The sequence below is a fragment of the Phalangium opilio genome, unplaced genomic scaffold (genome assembly GCF_054372755.1).
Source record: "Phalangium opilio isolate 3A_F unplaced genomic scaffold, DU_Popi_V2 ptg000105l_1, whole genome shotgun sequence".
NCBI classification, from domain to species: Eukaryota; Metazoa; Arthropoda; class Arachnida; order Opiliones; family Phalangiidae; genus Phalangium; species Phalangium opilio.
The window spans coordinates 10,256,622-10,273,175 of record NW_028324207.1 but is presented as its reverse complement, the minus strand read 5'-3'; positions in this window follow the sequence as shown (position 1 = coordinate 10,273,175).

The window sequence follows — 16,554 nt, the reverse complement described above, 5'->3', positions numbered from 1 at the left end:
GTTGATTGCTCGTCACATTTCAATGAAGCGACTTTATTAATATTTAGTATACAATATATATCTCATATGTTAAACATTTGAACGAACTGAGCATGCTCAGTTTAAAGCTAGCTGTTACCCGCGACCACGCTCTCTTCAAGTTAGTAAGTTTCTTATGATGAGTAATTTAAGTTAGCTAGCAACTTGAAAAGTATATAAAACAAGTTGGAAAAACCGAAGTTTTACCTCACCGAGTCGGGAAGAGAACTACTTACAAACTTATTTACCTAGATATGTAATTATTGTTTCTTAATAGATAAGCAACTGCAGAAATTTGAATTAATTCACAGCTCTATTCACAACTAGGTTGGCGTGTAAACACTATCCTCAACGATATTCCTAGTTTTCCAGCGTGTCTTTTAAAGGCCGGGAAACGGCGAGATGGGTTCTTGTCAAACTGAAAACCGTGCATCGAACTAACAATGGGCGACCGTGCTTCAAACTTTTTAGGGGTTCTTGTCAAACTGAAAGCCGTGCAAAGCGGTTCTTGTCAAACTGAAGATAAACAATGGACAGTCTCTTAAATTTTGTTTCCCCGACCTTTTGCATCCCCCATTTAAGAGACTGTCCATTGTTTATCTTCAGTTTGACAAGAACCGCTTTGCACGGCTTTCAGTTTGACAAGAACCCCTAAAAAGTTTGAAGCACGGTCGCCCATTGTTAGTTCGTTGCACGGTTTTCAGTTTGACAAGAACCCTTCTCGCCGTTTCCCGGCCTTTAACGTCGTTAAAGGAATAGCGACGTTGTTTAAAAATGATCTCAAATCTAAAGAAAACCTTACTTTTTTGAGAGTTTAAACTCATCTGATTCCAAAATATGCCTGATAAATATTTAAATATGAGGGAAAACACAGAAAAAACACTTCGAAAACTTGAAATTTGGGAGGCAAAAGCTAATTTGCCTTGAAGATTTTTGGCGGGTTTTTCTCCTTGATACGTCACTCACGGCATCTCGCGGAAAAGCCAAGCGCGAGCGCCCGAGTCAACTAATGCCGCGCCAATCTGAATAAAATAGGCTTAACAGGCGTCACGTGAGCGCCATCGATATAGAAAATTTCTCCTTACTACGTCATCAAACGAAACTAAATTTTAACTAGGCCTTTTCCAAACACAATACACTGATCGCAATTTTATAAATTGCCACGAAAACAAATAAAGAAGTAAACATATCATAATAAACTGGATTTTTTTCGCATTTTAAGTTTGTGGATGACGAAAATAATGTCACTAACACTTTAATATCACTTCATGGCGAGCACGAAAAACAAAAGACAACCTTTCATTCATCTCCTCTGGGGCTTCAATGTTTACATTTCGCTCCACTGCCAACAGATAAAACGTTAATGGAATTATTACTATTACGAACAACGTCCTTTTGAATCTTACAATGTCCAAAATGAGCTTTTAGGCTATGTAGTATAGCTTAATTATTAAGTAAACACACATTTCAAATATTTATATCAAAAGACGTTCTTGGAATATCGAATTAAAACATAGCTACGAAACTTCAAAAGGTATGGCAATTTCGAAAAAATATTTCGGGAATTTATAAAACTTTATTTTATTCTCTTTTCGAATATAATAAACTTTTATAAGATTTCTTTACATACCAACACTCGACGAATTATAGCAGGGAGTGTGAACAAAGGAGTAGAAGCTGTAGGGAGTGTGAACAAAGGAGTAGAAGCTGTAGGGAGTGTGAACAAAGGAGTAGAAGCTGTAGGCAGGGCCGGAAATAAGAAAAAATTCTTATAGGACATTTGTCCAGTGACCCCCTGTTTGACTGGAAAATTTATAGGACATTGTCCACTGGAATGTGCGAAAATAGTGTCGCATCTCTAGAGTCAAGCTATCAAAACTTGGAATAATTTATTGGTCAAACTGTCCAGTGACCCCCTGTGATTTATAAAAATTATGGGACATTTTAAAATTTTATTGGATAATGTCCAGTGTCCTGTGCTTATTTCCGGCCCTGGCTGTAGGGAGTGTGAACAAAGGAGTAGAAGCTGTATAATTATTGGGAAATATATATAATGTTATTGCTTATCTCGTTTAAGCGCGTCACACTGCAGCTCTCGTGGTTCATTTCCCAATTTGAAAAACCAATCTTCCCTACCGCAACTGACAGAGTCAAACGACAAACTTCATTCGACATTTATCCCAACTCGACTTCTCTACTCTGTTTTTATTAACTAAAGATATCATTACTTGTCCCTTATTAACTTTGTAAAGAGTTTCTATCATTTAATATACAATCATGGCTCTTACTCGCTATATATTAACTGTGAAATTAATATAGCGTATCGACTTCATACTTAATCTTCATTACTTGTCCTATATAGACTTTGACTAGAGAAGTTTCGGATAACTCAGAGGTTTTTTATAAATATAATTGATATAATCAGGGATAGATTTAATTTTAGAAGTAGGAATGGAGAACGGTTAGTATTTACTTCAGTCCGACTCATAGCACCCAGTATAGAGTCCCTCCCTCCAACACGTAACGAGAAGTTTAAATTATCTTATTGGCTCACTTAAACTACGTTTTGATGACGTTGCTGACGGGGACGGCGAAAATACCCGTTATTTCTTTTTACCTCTGTCGCTATGACCCTCCCGCCTCTTCTTTCATACCCCTCCGTCCCGTAGAAGGGGGTCCGGGACTTTGACGCGCGTCCACATTTCTCTGTTCTCCATTCCTTCTTCTAAAATTAAATCTATCCCTAATATTATATATTATCTTTATGAGTTATTTCCATTAAATCTAGACCTAGTTAAATCGTTTATGAAACTTTAGTTTCTACCATCATTTGAAATTTAGCTATTATTGAAGTTTTAAGCCTATGCCTCTTTCGCGTTTTTTGAAACTTTGGTAGCAGCCTTGCCATTGGAGGATAGACGTTTCTAGTAACATATAACCCAAACGATGATAAGTCATGTTACAGATTGGACTCTTATGTCGTGTAGATGGTGGTACTAGAAGCCAGCAAGTACAGAATGGTGTCCATGAAAAATGGACAACAGACTAGGCGGATGAATGAATAGTGGCCAGAATACAGTGGATTGGATTCAAGTGGAATAACAAACTTAACGAAGTACTATTCTGGAATTTTCTTTGAACTGTGATAGCGTTCCAGAAATGGCGAACACTTTTGCACCGATTTGTAAACTGCGAAAAATATGAAACGTCTGCATTCAGCTCTCTCTAAACGTCAGATCTTTCAAGTTTGGCAGAGAAAAATGTTTCTTCGCCGAACACCCAAAAATCTAAGTGTAATTTAAACCAAGAAGTGATATCTAGTTTATTAGGGAGAAGTATTCGTGGGTGCCATAGTCCCAGTCCCCCTTTCAAAATACAAGGGGGGACGTAAAAGGAGGGGCCGGGCTATTTCGCTACACTCTCCTCAGTCGGAAAATACAAGTAATTTTCGTCATTCACGTCGGCACGCTGACGTGAGTTTTCAAGAACCAATGAGATGCTGGTCTGGTTGTAATTTAGAGGCGGCGGGCGGGGATTAACTCCGTCCGGACAGGCTACGTTTGTTTGGACTGCAGGAGATAAAGAGCTAGAAATGTGGAGGCGAATTTATACCTTCTCCCTAATAAACTAGATATCACTTCTTGTTTAAACTTAACGACAATTAAAGCATGCGAAACACATCTAGAGTAGTTGCTACTAAATGCAAATAGAAATAGCAGAAAGTGAGACACTAAGGAGAGTGTAACGTGTGATACAGAATCATTGCCTCTCAGTCAACAAACAAAATAAATGATTGATTTATAAGCTACTATATTTTTAAGGAAGCGGTAAGCCTAGTTCGGGAGTAATGACGCGTTGAAATTTTCATGGAAAGGTATTTTACGCCGTCGCTAAAGCACGTGCTAAGTCTCTTACTTTAGTCACCGAGTATCATTACTCTTCGCTTGGAAATCGATGAATTCTATTTGGATGAATGGTAAAGACTTGTACATTCTAAGACAGCGGCGTGCATCTCCGTTCCTCATTACTTTATGATTAATTGAGATTTCAGCCTAGATTTTTTGGCCTGAACTATTTCTGCCAATATTACTATCAATATGTGCAGGTGTTGGCGCCTTTATGACAGCCTAATATACAGGATGGACCAGATAAGAGCAGCGTTTCTCAAACTGTTACTTTAATTTGAAACTTGAGAGTGAATATCTTTTTCAGATTACAACTATTAAAGGTACTGTATCACCCAATTTTGGACCAAGAACATTCCTGATTTTTACCTGTCGTAAGGTGGTGCCGAAGTAGAAAAAGCGGAGAAAACCTGAAATATTTGGTCACGTGTAAAAATTTGAGGGGATTTTTAAACTCTCCGCCCTTAATTTTAACCCTCCAACATCTAGATTTCCAATTCAATCTGATGTTGTGGATACAATTGCTGTATATGCGCTATGAATTATTTGTAGGGCAAAAAGTACCACGTGACGTGTCACAGTACGATTAATTCCTGCAGCGAAGCAAACACACAGGAGAGGTTCACCATCTTAGGTTATTTCCGTTGCGTCGAGGAACACCGTTTGAGACAGTGCGAATCGACTTGCCTTCCGCGTGTAGTGAACTAAGGTGAACTCCGTCTGTCGTTGCCTCTTAGCACCCTGCAGAGAAAAAATCTAAGGTGGTGGCCTCGTCTAGTGCGTTGTTTTCCCTTCATGTATTTAATGGAATGTTCTATTGTGTCAATTTTGTCCATGAAGCTCATTCTGACTCGAAAATTAAAGTTGAAAAGAAAAAATGTGTGGCTACACCTTGGAGGAAATAGCTTGCTGGAAGCATAAAGTCCATAGCCATTACAGAGAGGTCTTGCACTCATCGTTGGCCGTTTAAAAGTGGGCTCACTCCTCAGGTGGCCTCTAGTGGACAAAAAAGCGAATTTTTTTTGAAAGTTCACACATACAATGTGGCGAAAAACTGAGGCATGCGATAGATGGCGCTGCAATCTTAGGCCCGAGTAAACTAAAGTATAGAGCTATTTCAGTGAGGGAAAAATTTCGTCTGCTACGAAAATTGGGCCTGCCTTTGAGTGTAGAGGGCGGCCATTTTGTGAGGGTTTCTCTATGGGCAAATAGCATTGGTGACGTAGCCATTACCCCCTCTGAAATAGCTCTATAGCGGGCAGGGCCGGAAACAAGGAATATTTCTTATAGGACATGTGTCCACTGATCCCCTCTTTGACTGGAAAACTTATAAGACATTGTCCACTGGAGTGTGCAAAAATAGTGTCGCATCTTCATAGTCAAGCTATCAATACTTGAGAAAAATTTACTGGTCAACCGTCCAGTGACCCCCTTAGTTTTTAGAAAAATTATAGGACATTTTAAATTTTTATTGGACAATGTCCAGTGTCCTGTGCTTATTTCCGGTCCTGATAGCGAGTAACTTACGCTGCTGCCGTGCATGTCACACCCTCTTTTCAAGCTGGTTCCTCCAAGGCTACACGGTCTTTGGGAAACACTGCCCCTAACTTCTATTCCAACGTAATATTTTCTCTGCCCCTATAATTTTAAAAGCCAAAAATAGAACTCCATTACGACGTTCAAGGTGAATTTTTGATGACATCGATAAAATAAGTTTAAGCTCAACTTATATTTTATTCAATTTCTAAGAATAATTCTTCCAGTCGTACTATTTTTAATTCCATCCATACATTTTTTAAGACCTTGTTTTATCTCCGAGATGACTTCATTAATGAAATTTACTTTAAATTAGCATAAATTCAATTTAACTTGAAAATGCTTATCCTTATAAAATAATTAATGAGATAATAATTGCTTATTTCTTTTATTCGTGGACTTCACAACGCTAAGAGGACTGGCGAAGAAGAAATTTTTTTCACGGATGCAGTGAGGTTCGTCCCCCACCCCCCACCAACATGTGCCTACCATTAAACTTTGAGTGACAATGATATACCACAACAAATACAGATCCTAATTTACGCCCACTCTCTCACCTAAAAAAATACTTCTGAAACGAATTTTCGATTGAAGTTGGTATATTTGAACTCGCAACACGCGGTATGTCGATCCAAAGACGGTAGAAATGACTTCAAAGTTCAAACAAAAGGACTTTGGAGAACTTAAGCCTACGCCGAGGTGTGGGAGATTTTTACGTTTTAAGTTTGGTTCGCTCCTACATAAATTTATGTTTTCCGTTAATAGTTAAAGTTTTAAAAGGGACTATAAAAGAATCGTTGAAGATGTTCAGTTACAAGGGTTAAGTTTTCTAGCATCGGTTTTTTACATTTTTACAGAGAAATAATTCCAATAACTTTTACACCTTTGATATTAAAATATTTAACAGAAGGTAATACGCCCTTCTGAAAAGGGATTAGTATTTCCTCGCTTGATAACATTGTTATATAATTTTATTAACTCTCTGAGTGACGATGACATCACGGAGAGGTATTACACTGAACGTGTCTGTGTGTCTGTCACCCCGTTCGCAGTTGGCAAATCGGAGCAAACGTGTTCACAATATCTGGATAGCGTTCGCAGTTCACATAAAGCTATATTGGCTTCTACTCCATTATAATCGTTAGGGTTACGAGAAATGTATAGCCTACCAATGGCAAAGGTTCAAGCAATCGCAGTTTTTCTTAACATTTATTGTAAATCAATCGCCTTATATACACTAAATTTTCAAAAAAATTGTTGCAGAGGCATACGCTTAAATTCAAACGTCAACAATAGCTATGTTTAAAATGATTTTAGGAATAACGTTTCTTAAAACGACTTAACTAGAATTAAGGTAAATTACTGACGAATAAAATCATTAATATCAATTATATTTATTTAATTATTTAAGTAAAGCCTCTTAGGTGGGCTCGTCTCGACTCGGAGAGGTTATATTTGGTTTTCCTTCTTGTTGAATCAACAAAGTTATCCCATCCCCTATGGGTCCTTAAGATCCATGATTTATTTATTTATTACGATGTTTACTGTCATCAAATTTATATTTTAAAACAATTTCAATTTATTCTGTCGTAAAGTTTTCGAGACTAAAACGGAGGTTCTTAAATTTGCCCTCTCCCTAGACCTCCCATCGTTAAAGTTTAAAATAACCTGAAAGTGTAAACATAATTTAATTTCTATTTTTATTAAAATTGCTTTTGTATCGTAGATTGCATCATAAGCTAATTATAACCAAACTAAGTATGATTGACGTGTTAAATATTGCAATAAGCCACTTTAAACAATATCCCACGGATATTTGAGGAAACTACAATTGAACAATATGATCAGAATCATTAGAAATACACGGGGCTCCAAAAATGGTGGTAGGTCCAAAGTGCAGTGGGTTCTAAAGGCGATTTTGAGCCAAAAATGTAACTTCTATGACAAGTTACCCGCCAAGGGACACCCCCTAAACAAGTTATGAACATTGGGGTGGTTAACATAAGAAACTGAAAGACAATGTAAAGGGGCCATCCGCAAAACACTCCAATCAAGCTTCAACTTGTGTTAGAGAGGGCGGTCCTCAGGGAGAAATGTCAAAGATCATTTAAGACTGAATATCGCGCCTAAAACCTACTGAGCTTTGACCCTACTACTCCTTGTATATTTGTTACTCTCAAACAGTCTTCTCTGTGACTCCAATTTAAACTAAACTAACCAAGGAAGATGGAGATAGGGAAGATGGTCAGTATAGGAATCTCTCTTCACGAAATGTAGCAGGTCACATGACTTATATTCGGCGTTAGTTTGAACTGCGCAGTCTCGGTTGGAAACCAGTAGTGCCACCTATCCTCAGCACGATGCGCGAGAAAAGGCGCACATGCACATCCAAGCCGAAAACGGGATTTTTGGGCGACCGGAGTTATAGCGTTACACGAAACTTCCCTATCTCCATCTTCCTAAGTTCCTTGACCTAACCTTGTCTTCTCTGTGACTCCAATTTAACCTAACCTTACCTTATCTTCTCTGTGACTCCAGTTTAACTTAACCTTACCTTGTCTTCTCTGCGACTCCAATTTAACCTAACCTAACCTTGTCTTCTCTGCGACTCCAATTTAACTTACCTAACCTTGTCTTCTCTGTGAATCCAATTTAAACTAACCTAACTTTGTCTCCTCTGTGACTCCAATTTAACCTAGCCTAACCTTGTCTTCTCTGTGACTCCAATTTAACCTAGCCTAACCTTGTCTTCTCTGTGACTCCAATTTAACCTAACCTTACCTTACCTTACTTCACCTTAACCAACACATGGGGAATCAAGAGAACCTTTTCACAAAGGAGGGTTTGTGAAGTGTCGTCTGCTTCACGTAGAGTTAAAACGGAATATGGACGGTATGTGGACCAAAAGACCTTAGATGGGGCTTCAACGTTACCAGTCATGAACCTAAGTCCTTTGGTTTGAATCCATGTCTAACATCTTTGTTGTTCACGCCCTCTGACGCACAACCGAGGAGACAGACGTCACGTGATCCGTACTGGGCTTAAAAAAACTTCTCCTGATTTTTCCTCTCTCTCTTTCTCTCTCTGATGCACCAATAGACCCAACCAACAAATCATTTTGAATTTTTATAACGGCTCCGATCTTGTTCTCGGGTCTTGAGGCGAGAAAGGGATAACCCGATTGGCTTGATTGCAGTTGCCATGCGCAGAACCCGTTTTACCCCAAGAGTCATAGTCAGACTCTAACCCAATCTGAAAAATGAGATTCATTTTCGTCGCTCAACGACAGATGGTACTACAGTCAATTAGCTTTGTTAGTCACGTGATCCAATCCCTTTGATGGAGACTAGACCAAGCCAACTTGTTTATTTGTTCCTTGGGTCTATTGAGCATGTGCGGAAGTCTGGTCTCTCAGAACTTTCTTCTTACACTGGAATGCCAAAGTCAAGGGTATTATTATCTTGTGACTGTTCATGTGTTTATCGCTGGTTTTAACGACTCCTCATAAAACGCTCTATCTAAAATTATAAACATTTGAAAACAGTAAAAGTTCTATAATGGAAACAAAGTACTTGGGTGGTTTGCAAATTTAAAGCCGGCAACAGACACCTCAGTGTTGAACGCCCAGACTAAACCTCTTGCCCTAGAAGGCTGAAAATTTGCGGAATCGTTACTCGTAAGTAATAGGCGCGTACTAAGAAAGATTTCACCCCAATCCGCCGCCATTTTAATAAATGGCGCCCAGAAATGTAAAAAACATCTTCTCTACGCAACAAAGTCCGCGCGTTTCAACCGATTTCAAAAATATTTAGTACACTTGTTTCCTTTAAAATATAGTCGGGCTGAATGGTCTTTCGGGTTCGATTTGTCGCCATCTTTTTAAATGGCGGCTAAAAAGTTAAAAGCCCTTCTTTATGGAATAATGTCCGCGTGAAAAGTAATAAAAAATGCATCCCTAGGGGCTGACGGGCAACGCCGAGTGCCCTCGCTCCAAGGGTGCTACAAAAATATTAGGCATCAGTAAAATCTCCCACCCATTCTTTATATCATTTTGATGGAAGTTCTTATTGCACGCCGCGGGAATAACAGCTAGTAACTTGATAAGAATGATGCCTTCGGCCAGAGAATATTTACATCTCAAAATCCCAACTTTGGCCCTAGCACCCTGCATTTTTGGAGCACCCTGTATGTACATCTTAGTGCGGGCTAGAAAATTCCGCTTACTATTACTCGTTTTAATTTGACAAGTTTTCTTCGTCAGTCTCGCCGGGGGTTAATAACTCTTGGTGTAGTTAGAGCTGCGAAAATTAATTGGGACTTTCCAATTCCGCGGGTTGTCTAAGTTTCTATATTGATGTTGATAAAAATAGTTCAGGCACGTGCGGGTGCCTTGTCCTTCCGTATTCTTCTTATTAAACGTACTTTGTCAGATTGAGGTTTCATTTGTTATTATTGGCTTCGGTTGAAGATTAGCCTACGAGAAGATAGGCCTAAGCTAAAGTGAAATGAAAATTTTGAAAATTATTTTTATGAGGTACTTTGACCGAAGCGTTTGTATGCTGTTTCAAAAGGGGTAGTTATAGAACTGCAATAGAGAGCTTTCAGTTGGAAGAGGGGCATAATTTACGCTGCCATATTGGTGGGTTTAAAGGCGCAGGAATGAAGCTGAGACCACCCCCAATATGGCTTCCAGAACAGCGCCGGTAAGACTTGGGAGGGTGTGACGTACTCCCATCTGAAAGCTCTCTAATCAGTGGGTTTGTTCTATGAGCCATTTTGAGTGGAAAAAGTAACTATGATATTTTGCCACAAGGGACATCCCCTGAACCAGTTATAACCATTGGAATTGTTTACGGATGATCCCTTGATTAAGTTCGAAATCGCTTCGAACCTGTATCCTATATGCGTGTGAACGTGGCTTAAATGTCACTAGACCCTTCTTGAGCCAAGAGAGAGATATGTCTCGGTTTGAACTAGGTCACACTTTTCTGACATGCAGAGGGCCGAAGCAAGGAAGATGGAGATAGGGAAGTTTCGTGTAACGCTATGACTCCGGTGACCGGTCGCCCAAAAATCCCGTTTTCGGCTTGGATGTGCATGTGCGCACTTTTCTCGCGCATCGTGCTGAGGATAGGCGGCACTACTGGTTTCCAACAGAGACTGCGAAGTTCAAACTAACGCCGAATATAAGTCATGTGACCTGCTACATTTCGTGAAGATTCCTATACTGACCAAACTTCCCTATCTCCATCTTCCTTGGCCGAACTTAAGAGAGGAGACGAATTCAGTCCAAAGTATTTATTGCCATCATAATTTAAAACGAGGTTACCTGTAATAGGCCGGGTACTTCAATGGGTCTGAAGTGTTTGAGACGGTGTGAATGTTTTTTAAAATTGGTATAATTTCATAACAGTTGCACTTTAAAGGCATAGGGAAAACCCGAACTGTCCTTTTAATATTTTGAAATGCAAAATTTGTGGCAACAGTGTAAGAAATCGTGAGGTGTGGTATTCCATAGTTGAGGCAGAAGTGGATTAACAATTTTATTATTACAATACTCCTGGTTCAAATTTGGATTGTATCTTTTGGATATGCTCTCTTGAAAATAACTCAACCTTTATGGTATGGTTGCATACGACATAAATAAACACTCTCGACATTTTACGTGATACCTAGTATATTATTCTTCTAGCTCTGTTCAAGATAAGTCAATCTACGTTTGTGGCATCGCGTGCTATAGTAAACTCAAGGTTTTTTACTCTGATAAGTAACTTGTTTTTCGAGCCATGTTTGCAATAACTCTACGTATTTATAGCATCACTAGCTGTTACCCGCGGCGTCGCTCGCGTGTAATAAGAACTTCCATCAAAATGATACAAAGAATGGGTAGATTTTACTGATGACTAATATTTTTGCAGCACCCTAGGAGCGAATTAAGGCACTCGGCGTTGCCCGTCAGCCCGTCGGGACATTTTTTATTACTTTTCACGCGGACATTATTCCATAAAGAAGGGTTGTTAGTTTTTGGCCGCCATTTAAAAAGGTGGCAACAAATCGAACCCAAAAGACCATTCAGTCCGTCTATAGGTTAAAGGAAACCCGTGTACTAAATATCTGTGAAATCGGTTGAAACGCGCGGACTTTGTTGCATAGAGAAGATTTTTTACATTTCTGGGCACCATTTTTTAAGATGGCGGCGGATTGGAAAAATCTTTCTTAGTACGCGCCTACTACTTATGAGTAACGTTCCTGCAAATTTTCAGCCTTCTAGGGCAAGCGGTTTGGGCTGGGCGTTGATTATCAGTCAGTCTGTCAGTCAGTCAGGACTTTGATTTATATAGATATAGATTGCTTATCACAGCTGTAGAGAAGCTAACGCGCAGGGGCGAAGGAGTCTCTCCGAGTCGATTGCTAATAGGCAACACCAGATGGAGCCAGGGATCACCTAACTACACGCACTGCCTCTAGCGGTGTTTCTTGATGCACCCCTTCGTCCCGTAAAGTTCTCTTCACCTACGTCAATAATGAAATGGTCTATAGAGATCTTTCAGATGAGATAGTAGTACGTCACACCCTACCAAGTCTCACCGCTGCTCTGGTAGCCATATTGGGGGTGGTCTCAGCTTCATTACTGCGCCTTTAAACCCACCACCAATATGGCGTCGTAAATTATGTCACGAGACTCAGCTCCTCCTCCAACTGAAAGCTCTCTATACCCGGATCGGGGGTTTAGATCGGTTAACTTCAGATTGCTATGGGTTCTTAAAATTCGCATAATTTCCCAAGGTTTCTTTACACCTGAAATGTCTGCCGTAATTAAATGGTGTATTATTATGGTCAAACTTAGTGGAAAGTGTCACCAGAACATGGGTTTTACAGCATTTAGTCATTGATTGGCCCCTAAAAGACAGGAAATTGACACACATGTGGAGTAATTGGCTTTCCAGAGTACGTATGTACACTTCTACACATTTAATAGTACTAGTCTGCTAGATAAAGGTTCAATAACAGTTCCTTGATCAGGGAAATTAGATTATGTTTTAAGAGGGATTCGAAGGGATATATGGGGAAATTGTGGAAGCCGCGTTATGGGCGTGTCATGCGCAGTAGGACCGTCTACCGGATTTCTAGTTTTTAGTATACCATTCAAGGCCAATTCAAGGATGATGGGGGATCCGAAATCTGAGAGAAATAGGGGTGCACTAACTGTGGAACAGCTTAGGTCCGGTGGGACGCAACAAAATGGGGGAGGAATACTTAGACGGAATATGACTTCAATTTGTCCTTGAAAGGGGAAAGAAAAAGAAGCTAGAGGGCGCGTGTTTTAGACTCCCATTAAATGATAAGCCTCTGCCAGGTGCGGCTGAATATAAGTGAAAAGGCTAGAGCTTCTCATCCCTCTTAAAACATCTAGTATCCCTGCCTATATTGAGAACGTGTATTTCCTTGTTTTAGCTAGGGCTAACCAATATTTGAGAGCTTATATCTCCGTAAATAAATGTTGTAGACCCCTTGTTCTGGTAACACTTTCCATTCAATTTGACCCTAAGAAGACAACCTTAATTTATGGCGTACTAAACAGAAACAGGACCGGAAATAAGCACAGGACACTGAACCTTGTCCAATAAAATTTTGACCAATAAATTTTCAAATAATTTTTGATATCTGGACTATGGAGATGCTATACTATTTTTGCACAGTACTCCACTGGACAATGTCCTGCAAAATTTTCAGTCAAACAGGGGGTCACTGGACACATGGCTTATAAGAAATTTTTCCTATTTCCGGCCCTGAACAGAAACACAAGGCTATATTTAGGGAGATGTAGTTAGAAATCATCTGTACTGAACTAGATAATTGAACAGCTAGAACACGGGAATTTTTTCATAGCCCTCCAAAAGCAGTAATCCAGTAAACTGAATACTGTACCCTGATAAAGTAGAGTAATTAAAAATGGAAACTGTACTGTTGTTCATTACAAGGCGAAGGTTTTACCTTGTGCATGTTCATTATAAATAAACCAAACCAATAGCAACAGACGTATGAAGGGCAGCAAAGTCAGAACTCTATTATATTTCATATCGAGGTTTATATTAACATATGTTTTACGTCTATTCAAAGGTATATAATGAAACTAGAGTAATGGAATATTGGTTTGGGACGTGATAGAATGAAGTTAAATAAATTGTAATTGTAATGAACAGGTAAAAATGACGAAACATCTGCTTGGAGGAAGGCCAAATTTCCAAAAGGTCCTCTTGACACGTACTCTGAAGTTTATGAAACTTCAAATATTTCGGTATGGGAAATTTTCAATTGAAATCTGTTGGAGCCTCTAGAGCTCCTATAATTCCTATAAAATCTTTTTTTCGGTTTAAAGTCCTTAAAAATTCTGTATTTCGGTTTAAAGTCCTTAAAAATTCTGTATTTCGGTTTAAAGTCCTTAAAAATTCTGTATTTCGGTTTAAAGTCCTTAAAAATTCTTTATCTCTAGTTTAAGTCCTATAAATTCTTTATCTCTATTTTAAGTCCTCTAAATTCTTATCTCTAGTTTAAGTCCTATAAAATCTTTTCTCTAGTTTAAGTCCTATAAAATCTTTTCTCTAGTTTAAGTCCTATAAAATCTTTTCTCTAGTTTAAGTCCTATAAAATCTTTTCTCTAGTTTAAGTCTTATAAAATCTTTTCTCTAGTTTAAGTCCTATAAAATCCTATATTTCTTTTGAAAGTCCAATAAAATCCTATATTTCTTTTGAAAGTCCTATAAAATCTTCTATTTCTTTTGAAAGTCCTATAAAATCCTATATTTCTTTTGAAAGTCCTATAAAATCCTATATTTCTTTTGAAAGTCCAATAAAATCCTATATTTCTTTTGAAAGTCCTATAAAATCCTATATTTCTTTTGAAAAAGTCCTATAAAATCCTATGTTTCTAGTTAAAATTCTATAAAATCCTATATTTCTAGTTAAAATCCTATGTTTCTTGTTAAAATCCTATATATCTTTTGAAAGTCCTATAAAATAAAAGAAAAAAGCAGCTAGGTCTCCTTGAATATCACTTCATGTTGACAGATTTTAATTCCAATAAGGACACGAATGACGTAACATAAAAACTGAAGATAAGATTATAAATTATGCCAATATTCAAGAAGTAGTTGTATTGCACTGAAAATAAAGGCAAGTAATTTAAATTCACGCAATGTTTCTTTCTCCGTGTTGGTAGATTTCTTGGGGCAGTAGAAAACTGTATTAGTCGCATTCCGTTAAAGACACGTATGACGTAACATTAAAATAGCGAGAGTGTCAGAAAATGGTCTGGGTGCCAGGAAGGCTTTTCTGGGTGTGTTGGTGACGTACGTCTTTAGCTCTAGGTTTGGGTCCCTTGCCAAATAGTTACTTTATTTATAACCCCAGTCTTTTATTGGCGTCCTAAAAGGGGGCGCTGTCATTCCGATTAATCTTGCCAGATCTTACGTATATTTTGGAGAGTCTCGGAGAGTGTCGACTAAAATTCGACAATCCTTTTTTAAATGGCCACGTGTAGCTCGTGCCCTGCTGATATTTGTGCACTTGCCTGTCTCCCACTTGCTCGTTCGCCGAGTGAAAACGCATCTGTCGCCTTGACGAGCAGCTCTCCATAGAGAGCCTAAAAACGAAAAGGAGTCGCAACCCAATGTGCCTTTTACCTTATTACATACGAGCATAAGTTTATACGTAATGTTCCTTCCATAAGTATGACACTACCTATGCTTCGTAATGCTACTGAGAGACTTAGAGCAGCTCGAGATGATAACTAGTTCGAGAAGGAGAACGACGGAATTAAGCGAGTCAATTGAAGTCCTAACTACACTCGATGGTGGTTAATTAATTTTGCATGAAGGACCAAGTTCCATCTAGGTAGTCCTATTTAGTCTGTATTACTAATTAGGCCTTTGACAGCAGCGCCTCACTCACTAGGCGTCCCTCGCTTACCCACAATCCATGACCTACGTCAACCAGTGGCAACTTCAACTTGTGGAACATCTCTTTTGAACTTATGATTCGAGGAAGTTTAATGTCTACGATTGTAGACACTACATACACTTAAGCCTTAGCCACCATAAAATATCTCAATGATAGGCCTATACTATTTGTGTGGAAAATATTTAAACTTTCGTATATGAATAGAACAATGGTAAATGGGGGGGATCAAATATTAGACAAATGCGTTAAAATTCATGGACGCAAGAGCAAAGAAGCTGTGATTGGTCCAATTGTATCACCTGCCCGATAAGACTGAATAACACAAAATAGGAAAATGCTTTAAAGGGACTCTAAAGAAGTCGGCGGACCGTTGGAAATATTTTTTTGAAAACGTCGATATTGACGTCACAATCCCGGGGGGGGGGTGAGCAAAACGAAAGTCTTTCCTTCTAACAAACGCAGCGGGTCAGAACTGGGGAAGCAGGGCGGATCACAACCAATCACGAGAGAGGGGAGGATGGGTCGGGTGAGTTTCTTTAAAAAAAGAAATTCAACGGTCCACCGACCTCTTTACCGTCCCTTTAACACTATTTTCCCTGAAATAGGAAATACTCGTTTTGCTTACCTCCGGGGGGGTTGTGACGTCAATAACCACTTTTTTATATATAAAAAAATCTAACCGACTTTACAGACCCTTTAAAGACGAACTTGGCCTCCTAAGTTAAAAAATACTCCCTATAGGGGAATAGAGTTTACCAAAGAAAGATAACCGTCCGTGTTACTACTCCTGAATATTTATTCTCTCTGCGCCCTCAGTGAAGGCTAGGCAAGGCTAGGCGAGGGAGGTAGGAAGGGGGGAAACGGGAAATTAGTAGTATATTGGTAGAGAATACAAGTGGCACTGAGAGTTGCTCTATTTATTTTTCGTTTCGTTCTTTTAGTCTTTAGTTAGTTGGCGTGTGGTGTTACATCAGTTCGGTTCTAAATTGCGGACCTAGCCTACCGTAATCAGCGCGTAATCAGCGCCTTACTTATTAACAGCTCTAATAAAACTGCCGTCGTGCCGAGAAAGAGAGAGGCAACTAAAAGATAAAAAACATCTTTATCAAAGTCGAGAGTTCGCGTTTGATTCAAG